Here is a 15,070-nt window from a genome sequence, read left to right on the forward strand (position 1 = left end):
AAGGATCTGAGTATGCTCTGTAGTCCTGCCCTTGCATAAGGCCAGAGATAGGTATATATGTTACAGGCCCTACATTCACTTAGCAATTTCATTTCCCAATCAGAAGTTGCTGTTTTTACTCAGCGCTCTCACTGGCACAGTCTGCCACTTGTTAATTTTCCCTTTTGAGTTTTTATTACAGGGAAGGATTACTTCTGAGGAAAACCTCACCCTAGTAAGTCATGTGCTGGATGTATCTTGAAAATGTTATTATGCAAACTATTTGGCAGAGAATTTCTCATGGTCTGCATGGTTATTCAGAACTGGTGCACTTGGAAAAATAAGCTGTAAACTTTTGGTTGTACAGGATTCTGCATAAATATACACGAAATTTTGTAGATAACATAAAGCATGTGAGAACACGTAAATAAAGAGGTGCACACTACATTCTGCAAACTTAGATTAAAAGGGAGCACTTTTCTGGACATCCCAGCTTATTCCTAACATAACATAGTCTGGCTGTTTATTAACTGAGCTTCAGCTCCAAGTAACGAATTCTTACACTAATCCAAACATACTTACTTGAACTGAATAACCATAAAGCTTGAAGGACAAATAATAATACTTACAGGGAGCTGATGAGGTCTTCTCGTTCCCCTCTGTCTCTCACTGCCTCTCTTTGCTCCTCTGTGACAGCTGTAGAGCACAGAGGATGCAGCTGCCAGTATATATAGGCAGAGTATCCCTCGTCCCTTCAGCCTATCACAGCCAAGTGCTTTGCATTCAACATTCAGCAGCAGCATCCCTCCCCTCCTCTCACACCTCCTCCAAAATACAGAGAGAAAAGCTGCCCAAAGAGCAGAGGATCTCAGGGAGAAGCAGCCATTACCTACTGTAACTGCTGAGTGAACTCGTCTGTGTTTCCCTCTGCAAGTGTCTGACCACACACGCTCCTCATCTGCCTCATGCACTACATGGTACCTCTCCTGTGGCTGCTGCTGTGGAAGCAGTGCACTGAGTCCCCCTATGAAAAGCTCTTTTAGAGAGGAAAGCACAGGTGGGCTTGAAATACCACTCAACTCTCTGCAACACTGAACTGGTAAACATATCCGATTAACAGTGTCACAATAATCCTCTGATATGCCCCATCTAACTTCTTCCAGTTTCTCTCTTCTGTCTACTCAAAAGCTATAGCTATATTTTCAAGTTTTTCTCTGTTCTCAAAGGGAAGTTTTACGAGGAGCTCTCTTTTTTTAGATGACTCCAGATAGCTGCCTGATTGTTTTAAAAAGGCATTACCAGCAACTCACAGCCTTAAACAGCTTATAGCCAGGTACGGCTGCAGGAGCTCCAGGACTGCCACTGCTCCCACACCAACATTACAGCCAAGTTTTTTGCAAAGGAAGAAAATGTTATTTCTTGACTGTGTAGTATTTCAAAACACTTGTGGCTGTGTTTGCAATTGTAGTGATACAAGCCCAATTACAACCACTGACCATTCTGAAAGGGCCTGATCAGAATAAAAAGCATAACCTAAAATCTGTGGATGGGCTTGAAGGATTCATCGTGCTTGAGCCTGACATTCTCTGTGATCAGTCCTGCACTTTCAGTTCTCGGCTTGTGCCTGCTGTAGGATCAGCACATCACCTCGCAAGCATCGAGAAATCTCACTGTCACTTGCAGCTGGCTCTGTATTTTCCACTGCAAACCGTCTCCTGAGTGAGTAGGGTTATGGCCTGGACAAATGTGAAACTCACCAAAATAAAAGTGCTTTGGAGATATTCTCTATTATTGTTTTCCTTTCTCCTGTGTTCAGGTGAAAAGACTGAAAATTCAAAATACATTGTACAAATCTAAGGGAAGCAGAATCAAGCTGTGTCCACTAAGCACAAAGATAACTCACATTAGTTTTGATGCGTCATCTAAATGGCTTGTAAAAGTAAATAAATTCCAAAGGACATTAAAAAAGTGAACCTACCATTAACACTGCTCCCAGCCACTTTGCTGATCCAACACCTCAGAGTAATCTGATGTGTTTTTACCTTTCTGCTGTAACTGTTATTTGCCTTAAAAGTTCCTGTGACCACAGAATACTTAAATTTTCTAAGAAAAATATATTTATTTAATTCCTCAGGAAGAAATAGGACATACAATGTGAGAGATACAGCGGAGAAGGTGAAAAAAGGAAAATAAATGACCTTCTAAAAGGTATTTCCCAAGTTTCTCTCTGTAAGTTTAATAACTCTTCTGGTTAATACTACTTTTCCTAATTCTCCTTATCAACTCTCGGTAATACACAAATACAGAATTTTTCTTTAACGGGCAAAACCAAGAGCATTTCATACTGATAGCTGAGCTCCACCGCACTGCTCTCTCATTTCCTCAAAAGAAGAGGGAGAAAACGCAATGGTTGAGATAAGGATGGGGAGACCACCGGTTATTTGCTGTCATGGGCAAAACAGCATAGGGAGACTAATGTAATTTACTGCCTACTGCTAACAGACTGGAGCAATGAGAACTAAAAGCAAACGAAGAACTCCTTCCTCCCCACCCACTTTCTTCCACTTTCCCTCAACAGCGCAGTGCAGGGGAACAGGGACGCCAGGGAGCGATCAGTCCATAATGCTCAGTCTCTGCCGCTCCTCCCTGGCCTCTCTGTGCCCCATCTCCACGGGGCTCCCTCCTACTAATCCCTGTCCCGAACTGCTCTGCCTGTGCTTCCCACGGGCTGCAGCTCCGGCCCCGAGCAGCTCCTGCGGGGGTATCGGCGGGCTGTGCCCCCTTCAAGCCACATCCACCGCGTTTCCTTTCCTTAGCTCCTTTCTCTCCGAGGCACACACAAACATCGCTCAAGGCACAGCCGTGGCAATGATAGGTCCCGCGAGGAGCAGCCGGAGCTGCTCTGCTCTGACACGGGGCAGCGCCGGGCTCTGCGAGCAGGGGCCGCCCCTGCAGCATCCTTGCCGTGTCGGTCCAGCACAGCAGGTGAATGCTGCGGCCCTGCACATTTGTTCCAGACCTTTGTGTTGCTCTGCCCTGTTCAAAGAGAGCTTCTCTTACTGCTGAAACGTGGAGAAAAAAGAACTTCCCTGCACTGCAAAACTGATTAAAAATTCAAGATATCCACGTGTGAGATGAGCCTGAAAGGTGTAAAGGCCAAGATCTGTCGATGAGCAACAAACAGATCATGTTACTCAGAAGAGCTAACAGGATATGGGCTGCTCCAACATGTTTTTTCACATAGAAATTTGTCACCCTGATGACATATACTGACACTTGGCCATGTAATGACAGTACCAACTCAACACCATTTTAACATCTTTGCTGAACTCTTTGGTTTGCAAACGACAGGGAAAGATAACATGTTTGAACAGGAGGCTCCAGCTCTGTACAGAAGAGGATACAGACAATGTGTTATCAGTCACTTTGCAGTCCCATGTGCCAGTCTGTGAGAACTGGGCATGCATCAAAGCTGTGGCAGCTAAACAGCTTGTACCCACTTCCCGATATTTTTCATCTCTTCCATTGCTACATAATGCAGCTTAAAAATTGAAAGGCAGTTTTCTTACCCCTTCAGTCCAGCTATAATTAGGTTACTCACAGCTTTGTTTTGCCCTTTTCACTTGTGATTAAAGGCACGGTACATTTCATGTTATCCCCCTGGTGTGACTACGTTTGGGCACAATGTATTTGTGCTGTAGATGACCAAGTCTAATATTATTTGAACAAACCTGTTCTGAGCTATGATGTGAATGACTTCAAATTGACACAGGTATCACCAATGTCTCAGATACTGAGAAAATAAATAACTTGAAGGAATTATATATTATCATTAAGCTTTTTCTTGTTTTCTCCATTTGGTGTCAAATGGAGTGCTTGATTTACAGCAGATCTATAGATTGAAGATGATACCTGGAGGCTGCAGGCCCTTTTTCCTGCTTTCCTATTGCTTCACCAGAAGGAAACAGTAGCAGAACCCTGTGATTATTTAGCTTTTTTGGCCAGATAGTGGCCCCTCTTCCATAATACTGGTAATGAAAATTATCACTCATATCTACCATATGTCCTTATATATTCCATAAACAAGGTCGAAGCTTGCATGAGTCACAAAGATGAAACGAGTGAATATTTTAGCAGAAATGTGCAACTAAATTTTTTTGGGGAAAAAAAAACAACAACAACAACAAAAACAGTGGATCAACTTCCTTTGGAAGAGAGTAAATTAAATAAAGCTTTCAGACACAAATAGATGGATTACTTGCATTGTACGAGGATAAAAACTAAATCTCCAGCAGAACATAAGTAGACTTTGCAACAGATTAGCCAGGAGATAAATCTCAGACAGAACTGACAAACTGGGAAAGGGTCTTATCTTTCATGAATATTTTACGTGACTTGCTTTTCCCTATTCAGTTCTGTATTATTGTGTGAACGTGTGAAGGTAAACCAAAGATGGATAAAAAGGAACTGGTAACGAAGTGAACACTGAATGTGGACACAGACTCAAATGCATAGCATCAGAGGATTTAATATACACTTTCTGGCTCAAGGCAATCTAAGCATTTTAGTCTTATGGAAGCAAGCCTAAAGAAAAGAGAGAGGATGTCACAAACTGAAGAAGTGTCAATAGGAAAGCTGACAGGCTGTGAAGAGTCACAGGCTGCAATCACAGCGTACATGTTCTTCCAGTACAAAGATAGGAATAGCTTGTGCCATGAGCTGGGATGTGTTTAACCTAGGGATGCAGGCACTGCTGGGGCACTTATCCAACTATACAGTGGTAACAGAAAGAACTTCCTAAAGCACTGTGAGCCTAGTAAGACCTCAGGTCAGAAAAGCTTGTTATAGCAACAAGTTTATGAACTAAATAGTCCACTGAAGATGGAACAAGATGAGGATCAAAATGGCTTGAGACACAAAGGGAATATAATGCTGTGCTTGCTCTTATGTAGGCAGTTTGTTCTTATGTAGGCAGTATAGTTCCCCTATATTCAGCACTAGTGAAGCCGCACCTCGAGTACTGTGTCCAGTTTTGGGCCCCTCACTGCAAGAAAGGTATTGAGGCCCTGGAACGTGTTCAAAGGAGGGCAACAAAGCTGGTGAGGGGTCTGGAACACAGGCCATATGAGGAGAGGCTGAAGGAGCTGGGAATATTCAGCCTGGAGAAGAGGAGGCTCAGGGGAGACCTCATTGCTCTCTATAACTTCCTGAAGGAAGGTTGTAGTGAGCTGGGGGTCGGCCTCTTCTCTCGTGTCATCAGTGATAGGACCAGGGGGAATGGCTTCAAGCTACGGCAGGGGAGATTCAGGCTGGACATGAGGAAGTATTACTTTTCAGAAAGGGTGGTCAGGCACTGGAACGGACTGCCCAGGGAGGTGGTGGAGTCACCGACCCTGGGGGTGTTCAAGGAAAGGCTGGATGTTGTATTGAGGGACATGGTTTAGTGGGAGCTATTGGGAATAGGTGAACGGTTGGACTGGGTGATCTTTTAGGTCTTTTCCAACCTTGGTGATACTATGATTCTATGATTTGTTCTGATCATATAAAGATATCAAAGATCACAGTGAAACACAGAACAGCTTGGGTTGGAAAGAACCTTAAAGACTACCCAGTTCCATCTCCCTCACATTGGCAGAGTTGCCAGGCTGTACAGGGCCCCTTCTAACCTGGGCTTGAATGATGCTTGGTCCAAAAGGCATTTTGTCACCACCTGTGATTAATGCATTGTCATAAGAACTACACACCACCATGCACTGCTTTCAATAATGCTGGAAGAGCCTTTAAGTTTAAGTCACCAGTCATTCCTTGTAGGACAAGAACAACGTTGGAGTCTCACCTACCTGAAATTACAGCAAGTACCATGGCAAGGGACCACACTGGTGTTCTTTGCCCTTCTTCCCTGACAACTTTGTTGCAAAGGTGTCTGACTCCACCTCAGCCCTATGCCAACAAGAACATTGGTCTTCTAGAGAAGACCAATGCCAACTTGCTTATTAAGGATTGCCAACTTATTATTAAGGATTTATGCTTAACGCATACACAAAAATTAAAGTTACGAAGTGCATGGATTTAAACTTTCTCCAAAAAAGACAAATTACTTCACACATAACAGACTCGTGGCTCTGGACAGCTGAATCCTTCACAGCCACAGATCTCTAGTCTTGGGCAGGTTCAGACCTGAAGCAATGAGAAAGTAACATTCAGTACCTTCTGTGATGGTTTATGGTCTCTTTTTCAGAGGTGGCAGTAAAACATGTACATGTCTCAACTGCTTGATTATGATGCGTGATTTTTGCTTAGAGGGGTTGCATTTAGAGTAAAATATGAGGCTTTCCATCAGAGTCTCCAAATATTCACCCGTTATCTTGCCAGCTCTGTAAGAAGGGCAATCATCTCTAGCTGGGAGGCAAAACAGACAGCCAGAGAAGATAGCAGCTTAAGGGGTTGTAGGTAGCTTCACCGCAGCACAGCTAGCCACATCCCCAGTCAGAACTACCTGCCATCTGCTCTCTTTACAATACTGCTATATTGAACACCTGCGATTATTTAAGCAGGATTTACGTGTGACTGGAGGAGGCAGGCAGTTAAACAAGAAGGATTGTCCTATTCATTCATTACCTTTTTGCCCAGAGATGGATCAAGTTCTTGTTTTCAACTACAGAAGCAAGTCTTCGCCCTAAGTTGCACAATTCTGGTAAGCCCTTAGGAGCAGCTTCCATAAAGTGTTTTGCTGGAAAGGGCTCTCTTTTTAGCTTGTATTTCTTTCTTTCCACATTTGGCTCCATCTCCAGCTAGAATCCAGGTGGTTTCAATCTGGGTCAGGTTAAAGTGGCAGCACCTGCCCACTCACACTCTGGCAAAGTTAGTCTCTGATCAGAAGCACAGATTTGGATCCTTTGTGTGCTGCCATCAACGGTACTAATTGAGAAACAACCTGAGCTTACACCAGTCTGACTTTCTCCATAGTTCTCTGAAAGACAGTCTGGTGAGAAATCAGTACTTGGTGGCAATCTCAGTTATGTTAGACATAATATTCTTAATGACTCTCAACTCCTCAGAATACTGATTAACTTTTTTTTTTTTTTTTTTTGCATTTTATCCACCAAATATGTGCACTAAAAATAAACATGGAAGAACAATCTGTAGCAAATAGCCTCCATCATATATATAGACATATATATATATATTTAATGAGAAGTGGAGGCTAAACTTTGTGCCAAGAACAAGGAAGATAAATCAAAGTGTGTGAATCTATTTTTCCCAGTAATGCAGTACAAACAAGCCAACAGGCCCAGCACAGACTTGCTGTATGTTAAAATTTGTTTAAGTTTTGAGAACAATGAAGTATCAGAGAGTTAATTTTCTAGCTTAATTGAGATAACTGAAACCAGTTTTTTAATGCTCAACAACTGGGTAGAAAAGAACAGGTGGGAAGGAAGGTGCCTGCAAATAGCACTTACTGATCAGTAATACAGTTTCTTACCTTACAAGCTTAATAAAACTGGCTTCCCTTTCTGCCACACCCTTAATATCCAACTCCTATCATTGGCTGTGATATTTCTCCCAAATTAATGAGTCCTTAAAATAACTACCCAAAAGGCATATTCCATTCAAAACTGTTGTTCCAGCATGGTACAATGCATTTTTTAAAAAATGTATGGAAATGGGTAAGAAATCTGCTCTTGAAAAAATTAAAAAAATGTTATCCAAAAGAAACATTGCAATAAGGAAAAAAAATGCAGAAAAAAAGACTGAGTCTTTTTTAACTGTTGTTACTTATTATTATGGTGACTGGAGGGCTGAAACTCCTCTCATATGAAGAAAGGCTGAAGGAGCTGGGCTTTGGGCTTGTTCAGCCTGGAGAATGCTCAAGGGAGACCTCATTGCAGCCTACTTAAAGTTTATAAGCAGGAGGGAAAATGAGTTTTTACACAGGTAGAGAGTGACAGGACTAGGAGGAATGGTTTTAAACTAGAAGAGGAGATCTAGGTTAGATGTTTGGAGGCAGTTCTTCACTCAGAGGGCAGAGAGGCCCTGGCACAGCTGCACAGAGGAGCTGTGGTGCCCCATCCCTGGAGGCACTCAAAGACAGGTTGGATTGGGCCTGGGGCAGCCCTGCCCATGGCATGGCGTTGGGAGTGGGTGGGCTTTAAGGTCCTTTCCAAACCAAACCATCCTAAGGTTCTATGTTTCTAACGCTTACCTTGAGGGAAATGCAAGGAAGCCACAATAATAGCAAATGATTGTTTCTCTACTCAATCTTCAAGTCACTTCAGGACTAACACATACTTAAGTAATTAGTGGGCTGAGCAGACCAACTTTTAATTAGTGTATTATTGTAATGTAAAATAAAGAGGTTTTTTGTTTTTTTTTTTTTAAAAAAAAAAGGATGATTAAATGAGTAAAAATATATTTGTTTCTCATCGTCATATCCTTGAAAAAAATCAATTACAAAAAAATGGACAGTTATTAACCTCTACAATCATATAATCAGGCTTTATATTTATTAATTAAATTCCATTTGCATAGCTGTGTAGAAAGAAAGTATGTAGAAAGAAAGAAAATGTAATTTTCTTTGTAACTCTCAAAGTCACACCAAGCTGGCTGGACAGTGCTAAAAAAGAACTCAACCAAAGCCAGGAGCATACTCGTTGGGATGAAAAATTGAAATACTCATCAGTAAACTTTAAAAGAAATTTGTGGAAGCAGATGTAAGAGCAAACCAGAGCATGGATTCGCATGGACATTGTGTGCCCTGGGCAGGTAATCTTGAGATGAGTCTTGTAATTAATTCTGCTGCTCCTGCAGCTACAGAGAATTTTTATTCTTGCATACCATCATAATAATGTATTTTATTTTGTGTCTTAACTGCCATTAGCACAAATCACTTTTGTAAGATGGTGGGGTTTATTTTCTTAATTTACTCATTATGTTCAGTAACCTAGCACAGTAAGGCACCTACCCAGCTGTGGACATCAGTAATTGGCATATATGTACCTCTTTGCCAGGTATCTAAAGATAATGTTTGAATATGGGCCAATTTAAAACCTGGCAAGTTAGGCATGTGAGGGGAAGATGAGCCTTCCTAGCCAGAAAATATTTTTGGCATGTGCAAGGCAACAGAAATCAGGAGACAAAAGCATGAGGTACCTGCCTTGTTAGCAACTAGCGCATAAAGGACTTCTGAGAGACTGGAAAGATCTTGTAAAAGGAACTTAATGTCTATAAACATGTGTTGACATACCCACCTGCATACAAGCTGTATGGTTGCATGTCATTATCCTCAGCAAACATGACAAGGAAGGTGTTACTAAATAATTAAATAAATTCTAGTATGTTGTGATAAAAAGAAAGATTCTGGGAACAGATGCCAACATTAAATATAAATTTCCTTGGAGGAAAAAGAATACTGAAGGAAGAGAAGATCATGCTATAAGAAAAATGATTAAAACAATAAAAAAATGAAAGAAAGAAAAACAACAAGAGGATGTATTCATCCAGTTAGGATGTATGTGTTCATCCAGTTAGAGCTGGCTGCTTTCCTTCTGGCTCAGGCTCCAGGGCAGCAGCGAAACTCAGGATCACTGCAGAGCCCTTCTGCTATCTCATGGGTGTCCAGCCTTTTGGCTTGCCTTGACCATGCTGAGTGAAGATGAATTGTCTAGGGCCACTTCTGTGACTGTTGCTTTGAAAGTAATGCCTCCTAAATATTTCCATGGGAACTACAGCCAATACAAAGAGTACAATAATATTATTTATAGAGGAAATTCTCAGCTACGAAACATTCTTTCATTCTTTTTCAACACAGTCACAAGCAGTAGCTATGCATTTTTGCCAGGGATGAACAAGAGCCTACATTCCACACTTACAACAGTCTGCACCAGTGGAGGTGACCCACTGTTGCTGTTTCCACTGCTGAAACCCACCACCCGCAGCCTCACTGTTCTCACATCTGCTGTTTCATCTCCACAATTGTTTAGCACGCATCAATGAATGTCAATGGGTGCAATTTTTTCATATGGAGGAATTTAGTGGCACATCTGTGCTTCACCTGTACTTTCATGTCAAACGCCATTCTGTCACACTGTCCCTCTGCTCTCATCTGTCACACAGCAACAACACGTAATAGGATTATTCCAGTGATAAGGTGCAGCCTCTATTGCCACACTACCAATATCCATCACTGATGTAATGGGCCAACATCATAAAACAAAAAGTATTGCTTTTGGAGCAGCACTCATAAAATATATAATATAGTTAATGTGTATAAATAACAAAATTTATTTTGATTTTTTTTTTTTTTAATTAAAACATATGGAAAAGAAAGCAATAAAACCATAAAACAAGTAGGAGATGTGACCTTGCTTTTATGAAATAATGCACCAGGTAGGTTTGATGGCAATGCTTGCCATTCTCAGTGAACTCTCAAGGTGTTCCTCAGAACTGTTTGATGAAAAAACTCTTCCTGTGCTTCACCCTTGAAAACAGTTGTTCATAATTGTATGTACTGCCAACAGCTGTGACATAGATAAAGCATGGCTGTGCAGTGAGGGATATTTCTCTCTGGTAAGAGAAGGCTTAAACAAGTATGGTAAAGAGGCATAATCCGATTTTGGATTGCAGCTCTATATATTGCATTTAAAAATTTGCAGGCAATGTATTTATATCAACTGAAAATGGAATGGCAAATATGCCAAAAAATTGATGTTTTTTTTTTTACAGTCTTGAAGCCTATTCTCAGATTCCTTTATGAAGGCAGAAAGCACAGCTGCATATTTTTTTTTGCCTTTCACAGGACTATGTTTATCCAGTATCAAAATCCATAAACTTATTTGCTGTAACTTGAGTTGGCACTGCAGTGTGCCTTGTGTCCATGTTCCAGCCCAGAGGGGGTTAACAACACACCGATGTCTCGTTGGTGCTGATGTGAAATGCCTTCTGTTTGAGCATACGCTTTCCATAAAGCTACACTTCCCTTGTTGGTGTTTACAGAGCTTTCCAAATGCTTTCGTGACTTAATTGGTTAGTCTGAATCAATTGATTGAATAGATTTATTAAGAGGAATGAGTGAAAATTAAAAAATTACTTGATTTGAGGATTTAAATTTCTGGGAATTATAATTCTATATCTACATGTGTAATCAAGTTTGACTCATACCCTAATTTATGTTTGGTTCTTAATACTGAACAGCATCAAATAGAGTGGTGCAGATTTCCAAGCTGTATCTCTAAAATCCTCTACAAGGCCTCCTCTGAGTCTATACTGTAACATTAAACGTTCATTATACATTATTTAGGAAACCTACTGATAAGAGGTTTCTAAAACCAAATTCAGGCCATAATTAGCATGCTTTTCACATTTAACAGAAAGACAGTGCTAACAGCTTTCTAGTTTCTACTTTTCAAAAAATGTTCTCTAGTCTTCTTTTTTTTTGTCCAGAGATCCATCATTTTGTTCACAGAGTGCTTCCACTTCCTTTGCAAATTCTGTAAAACTAATTGGTCCGTGATGTTTGGGCAGAAAATATTACCATTTTATGGAGCACCTTAAGTAGATGTTAATAACCACAGGGAAAAATACCCACAAGTTCTCTCTCCAGGCTTACTTATCACCTCCTGTCTCTGATCTGTCACTACAGTACCAGGTTGTATTTCTCCTAGCCCACTCCTTGCATTTTCCATCTCAATCATGGTCCTGGCCAAGGAGGTCAGGCACTTCTGCTCCCTAGAATACCCAGAGATACTCAATAGAAGGGTAGGTGTGACCCTGAGGGACATGGTTAGTGGGCATGGTGGTGATAGGTTGATGACTGGACTAGGTGATCTTAGAGGTCTTTTCCAACTGCTATGATTCTATGATTTTCACTTTCATCATGGCTCTCCTGAAGTTTAAGGAGGGACTTCTCCTCAAAGGCAGTCCTCTGCTCGGGGGAAAATTCGTATGTGCAGGCCTGGAACAACAGGATTAACACAAGGAAAGTAGAAGGAAGGAAAAACTACAAGGAAAATATAAAGAGCTTATATTTTTCAAATTTCAAAAGCTCAAGAGGGACTGCTCAGTGCAATTAAGAGATAGCAGATTAAAAATAGAAGGAAACAGTTTTTCTCATGATGTGTTGTTAAAACTGCAGAAAAAATAAGTAATTACCACAGGAAGCACAGCAGTCAAAAACTCAGCAAGATTCTGATGGGGTTGCAGATATATAAGGATATCAAACATAGCATGAGCAATTTGAAACTGCTGGAAGGCAGATGTATTTCTTCAGGGAAAACTGTCCAACTTTTTAAAAATTGCACAAAGAAATGTACAAATCAGAGTGAGATACAAAGAAAAAAGCCTCTGAACGTGTGAGATAATGCACCCACAGGACATTATAGAAATGCCATCTCTTCCTAAATCCTTTGCATTTATTCTCTCTCCCTTTAAAATGGTATAGAATAGTAGAGAAGAGGTCGGTATGCGCCATACTGCAAAGACCAGTTCCTTTATGATACGGGATGAAGGAAAAAGGTGTATGCCGGCCACCTTCTTTGGCTGCTTTCAGTCCATTCTAATATGTGTTAATCACCTGGAAGCACAGACAGTAGGTTCTAGGAGAAGCTAGAGTGTTTCTAATTCTCTGCGCTTGGATTGCTTCTGAAAGCAGAAAGTGCCACATATGGTATTTCTGAAATTTCCGATCACTTTTACACATGACTGGTCATAATAATGATGCTTGCCATGTCCTATGGGAATATTTGTGTTATTTCATATATCTGTATGTGCACTCACTCTGCCATGTGTCAGAGAAAAGGAAGTTTAAACACTGTGATTTTTTTTTCATTTAAACTAAACACTTTGTTCGGAGGACAACTTTGAGGGTAAAATGCAGGCAGGCATTATTAGCAACCTTGTAGTAGCAGTACTCTGACACCGAATTTATAGCTTTCCTGATCAATATGTTCCAGTGCATTACTATTGTTAATGATGCAGCAGTCTTTTTCTAGGATAGTTTCTCCACTGAATTTAGTTGGTTACTTTACATCCCCAATCCACCATATGAGATCATTCGTTTCCTTATGCAGCATCCTTCTGTGCATTTTAAGAGGTTGAATTACTTCAGCCTGCACAACAGTATTACTCACATCAGTGCTTGACACTACCCTAGCAAACAGACAGGTATTTGGAATAAAATAAAAAGAATTTTCTGAAACATAAGGATGTCAAAAACTTGTATCTGATGTGGTTGACTTGAAATACTGACAGGCTACCAATAGTCCTCTCCTAAGGTCATAAGCGTTCCAGCTTCTTGCTACTACTGTGCCTTCAGTTCTCTCCCCACATCCTCTGCTCTTACACCCTTCTCAGTGGCAGAAGCCAGGTGACTGGTAAAGAGGGAAGCTGACTATCACAGTTCACCACCCTGAGCTCGGTAAAACTCCTATTTTCACTGCAGATATTCCAGTTTCCTTGTTTTGCTTTTCATTCACACTAGTTGTGGGAGATACACACTTTGTATGGCAGACATCCAGCATGCTCTTCTGAAAAAACCTTTCATCATATATCAGTATTTTTTTTGAAAACTTTTAATCAAGTTTTCATTGGGGTATGTGTTGTTTTTCCCTTTTTTTGACACTGACAGAAATATTTTATTCCCCTTTTCCAGCCATGTCTCTGAACTGTAGTTCTTGTAGTTCTTACTCCATTATCTTCTTCCTCTCTGAAACCCACAGTTCAAGTAACTTTTGTGTTGAAGCTATTCTACATTTTACCACACATAACGTGCAGTGTCATTATATGAGACCAATGACATCCTGGCTTCTATCAGGAATGGTGTAATGAGCAGCACAAAGGAAGTAATCCTGCCCCTGTACTCGGCACTAGTGAGGCCCCATCTAGAGTACTGTGTTCAGTTTTGGGCACCTCAGTACAGAAGGGACACTGAGGTGCTGGAACAGGTCCAAAGGACAATAAGGTTTGTGAGGGGCTCAGAGAATGTGCCCAACGAGGAGAGACTGAAGGAACTGGGGCTGTTTAGTCTGGGGAAGGGGAGGCTGAGGGGAGACCTTGATCTTCTGTTACATGGAAGGTGATTGCAGCGAGAGCAGGGCTGATTTCTTCTCACTGGACACAGGTGACAGGATGAGGGGAAATGGCCTCAAGTTGTGCTAGGGGAGGTTTAGGTTGGATATCAGGAAAAACTTCCTTACAGAAAGGGTTGTTAAGCACTGGAATAGGCTCCCCAGGGAGGTGCCATCCGTGGATGTGTTTAAAATTCGTGTGAATGTGGTGCTCAGGAATATGACTTAGCAGAGGGCTGTTAAAGTAGGGTAGTATGATTAGGTTGCAGTTGGACTTCATGATTTTTAAGGTCTTTTCCAACCTGAGCAATTTTATGAAGGTAACTCCACTGCCTGCTCCATAAAATGAACCCAATAGGAAGAGAAGCCCAATCTCACACATTTACAATGAAACCAAGCTATAGGAAATGAAGAACTGAGTTTTCTAACAAATGAGATCTTTTCCATTGAAATTTTAACTGGTTAATAGAATTCTCTTATCAACTGGGATTGTCCTTTTTTTGTCCAGTAAGCCAGCACGCAAAGATATTGGTGCATTCTGATGAAGCATCAGAATGCTTCACCTCACAAGCACTGCCTTCAAGCCCATGTTTAGAAGCAGGTAAAAATGATTCTCTTAAAAATTTTAAACTCAGAATTTTTATTCTAAAATACTTTATGAGCTCTCAATGATTTCAACAAAATTGTCTTAAAAAGATGTCAAAACAGAAAGAACTTTAGTATAATATGTTGGATTTGTAAATATTCACAAGCTTAATACTTAACAGATTATGCAGGTTTAGCAGATTGGATTACTTGGTGAAAGTACAGAGATATCTTCACTTTCAAACATTAGTAAGTTTATCCTTACCTGTTTGAAGACTTTGCTCCTTTTCCAGATACTTTGGAAATGGATATTTTCTATAGTTTTCTTATACTCTTGTCCTTTTAAGAACACCTCACAGTATGCAGCTAAAGAATTTTAATCTCAAGAAATTATTTTCCGATAACTACCTGGTCTTCACTGCTATTGAGCTTATCTTGAACTTTTT

General features: G+C 40.7%; 1 protein-coding gene across 6 annotated transcripts in view; it reads right to left on the reverse strand.

Annotated features, from left to right (window-relative positions):
* DDC (dopa decarboxylase) overlaps window positions 1–15,070 on the reverse strand; it is a 69,463-nt gene extending 54,393 nt beyond the window's left edge. For 2 of the 6 annotated variants that reach the window (XM_052703529.1, XM_052703527.1), the window contains exon 1: window positions 14,890–15,069. The gene's annotated coding sequence lies outside the window, so the exon portion shown is untranslated. Of the gene's footprint in view, window positions 1–608; window positions 703–6,597; window positions 6,695–14,889 lie in introns of those variants that run through there. The other 4 variants (XM_052703533.1, XM_052703532.1, XM_052703531.1 and 1 more) reach the window with 4 other exon arrangements.

This window comes from Tympanuchus pallidicinctus, unplaced genomic scaffold, assembly GCF_026119805.1.
Source record: "Tympanuchus pallidicinctus isolate F22 unplaced genomic scaffold, pur_lepc_1.0 scaffold5, whole genome shotgun sequence".
Lineage (NCBI taxonomy): Eukaryota > Metazoa > Chordata > Aves > Galliformes > Phasianidae > Tympanuchus > Tympanuchus pallidicinctus.